Raw genomic sequence first — 3,187 nt, 5'->3', positions numbered from 1 at the left:
CCCCCCCCGATGGGATTATCACATATGTGAAGCAGTGACCCTTTTGCTCACCCATATATGTTTGCTGGAAGGGGGCCAGAGTCATTGCTTATAACAGAGCAATTATCTATACCAGCCAGACCTTACTTATTCCACCCTGGACTGCTGAGGGGGTTCCCTGTAAATAAGATACGAAAATATAGATTTTGGGTGGAAAGGAATACACAGTGTGTGTGTGTATATAACACATTATTATTATATTATAAGCAATTGAGTATTTACAATATATGTGCATTATTTATAATTTATATGGGCATCTTTATATATTTATATATTTATATCTATACATATGAATTTAGGCACTTCTTTTGGAACCAGATTTTTGGCTTGTTTTCATCTCAAATCCCTCAGTATTTCCAGAAAGTGGACTGAATCTCCACAGCAGCCCATGACAGCAGAGCTCCAGGAACAGAGCTGCAGGTGAGAAGTGGGGGCCCAGTGGCACAAGTTGTTCTGTCATGGGAAAGGGTTGTGAAAACAGAGATACACAGATACACAGACCGCCTTAGATGGGGGGGTCATTCATCCCTGTCCAGCTGCAGCACCATCAACTTCAAATCACCCTCTGAAATGATGAGTTTTATGATCATCTCCCAGTCCAGCCTCCCTGGTAGGATAGGCTTTCCTTTCCCTAAAGGCTTCTGTCTACCATCAGATCATTATTTCTAGACTGACACTGGTTTAACTTAGTACCTCTTTTCCCATGTAATCAGTGACATGTTTACTCCTCAGTGTCTCGCTTCTCTATTTACACTGACCCAAAACTGTGTCACTTTCTGCTTTGCAGCTAAGCAACTCTGACAAGATTCAGAGGCAGGTAGAAAGTATCATCTAAAGTGTACTAAACTTGTTTAATATTTAAAACATCTTGATCAGAAAATGAAAGACATTATATTGAGTAGGATTGGCTTCTGGCAGCTCTGTCAACACAATAAACTGATAATTTATGAAATATAGGCTGTGAATTGTATAATGTACAATATGACACTGGAGAACACCGTCTTACGTTCTTTGCAATATTTAACCACAATGCACTTTTTTTAGATATTCATTATGATCCAAAGATTGCTGTTATTCATGGATAAGAAAATGTTTATTTTTATTATCTCTTCAGCAGATTTGTTACCTCTTATTTTTAGGCAATGTCACCATGACAATGAGTAGAGTCTAACCAAGCTGGGTCTCTGCTGTAAAAGCTGCTGTGCAAAATGTACATTAAATGACAATCCCTGGTGGGGGGTGCCCTTGGGCAGAAGAAAGGTAGACCAGGCCTGATGGGGGAAAGTAAACATGGGAAGACCTGACACCATTGGGAGGGCAGCATCACAGAGCCATTAAGCATCAAATGAGTCACAGAGCCCAGGATGCCTCCAACCCTGCAGCACCTCTGAAAGGCAAGACATCACAGCTAGATGAGAAGAGGGCTTAGGAGGAGCTGAGGAGAAAGAGGAAAACCCAAAATCTACACACAATCAAGGGCTATACTGGAATAAGCACTTCTTTTAAATTCAGGAACATTCATTTTCAAGACTGCGTTTCCCAATTGAATGTCATGTTATACTTCCCTCTAGCCCAATTTCCTCTGCCTGTAAGACTGAGAGGTGTCCTGCAAGGGCATGATCCAGCATGTACCTCTCCTCTCGTGAAATAACATCTTTTTTTAGCAGCTAACATGAAGATTTCCACACTTCGCAAGCACAGTTATCAGGACCTCATGTGCAGGTAGTGAGCAGAGTCAAAATGTTGCCAATCCGTGCTACAAACTAGTTGCAGTGTTGTAAAAATTACTTTGATTTGTAAAGCTCTTCCTTCAGGGAGAATGAATCAATGGATCTATGATACAATGTCACAGTACACCTTCATTCCAATATAGCTTCATCCCCAGTTAAAGACTTTATTCTTGTGTCTCTGGCCCAGGTAATTAGCCAATATTTGGAAGAACAACATAGAAGAGAATCAGATGTATGTGATATGATCCTGTTTATTGCTAAAGAGCATGAGGATCTAATAACAAGTGCTAATTTCCTTGCTTATATTTTCCAAGTTCAAGCTCCTTCTTGAGGTCAAACCAATTTATTCTTTCAATTGCTCTGTGTTTTCTGGCAGCTTTATGCTTCTCACATACAACTGTAAACTAGTTGGTGCCTCAGCTTCTTAATTTTCTCCAATTGCAAGAGAAACTCCTCTTACAAGTTAAATTTTGCTCAAGTTTTCCATCTGGTTGCTGTGCCAGTTTATGGCTTTTATTCTTTCAGCTGTCATGCTCCATAAAAAAATTGAATTGCTTTTTGCATTCCCTCAGAATGAAGGTCCACCATGCCCTTCAACCTCAACATGGTCTCCCAGGGCACCTAGTATTACCAATTACTGACATCTTTTTCTTGGGTCCATATAATCATTTAATATTGTTCCTTGAAACCACAGTTGGGACAACTGTGAAAGAATGATATAAGCCTCTTATGTTTTGGGTCCAAATAGCCAAATATATCCAGCATATTCCCCACCTCAGTACTGATCTCATTACACATCTGTAGCTGCCAGCTGAAATGGTACCTACATCAGTGCCTGTAGGTTACAACTCTGAGAGAAGGGATTGGGTTATGAGGACCTGTGCAAACACACTGCAGTAGCAAGCAGGTTTACACACAGCTCACCTCTTCCCAACAGATGTACTTTTATTTCTATACTTGAGAAAAAAATGTCAATCAGAATGTACACATGAAGCTGTCAAGCAATTCAGTGCTTTTTGCATCCTTAGGCAAGAATGACTGCACACTCCTGAATGAAATGCTTTCCTTAGCAGCAAGGTTTGACAATAACAAGTAAGTACGAGATCTGTAGAGACATCATCTAAACGAGGGGTCACAGAAAAAGGCACTCGTGTCTCATTTGTGGGTATCTGGGAGGCCTGCAGAGCAACTCAGAGCTCTTCTAGTGACATCTTCCCTGAATGGCTGTTGTGGAAGGCACTCGGGCACACACCGCAGATCCACCCGGCCCTCTGAGACTGGTGGCACAGCTGCCGCGCCTCGGAACCCGCGCTCTGGAGAGGCAGGAGCGCACGTGGACAAGGGCCGGCGTCATACGGGCCTCATCCGCACCGCTAGACGCGGGTGGCACAGGCCAAGGCGCAGGCCCGGGCCCGGGC

Source organism: Athene cunicularia (genome assembly GCF_003259725.1).
Source record: "Athene cunicularia isolate RWA chromosome 1 unlocalized genomic scaffold, athCun1 chr1_part2, whole genome shotgun sequence".
Taxonomy (NCBI): Eukaryota; Metazoa; Chordata; class Aves; order Strigiformes; family Strigidae; genus Athene; species Athene cunicularia.
This window is presented reverse-complemented; position numbering follows the sequence as displayed.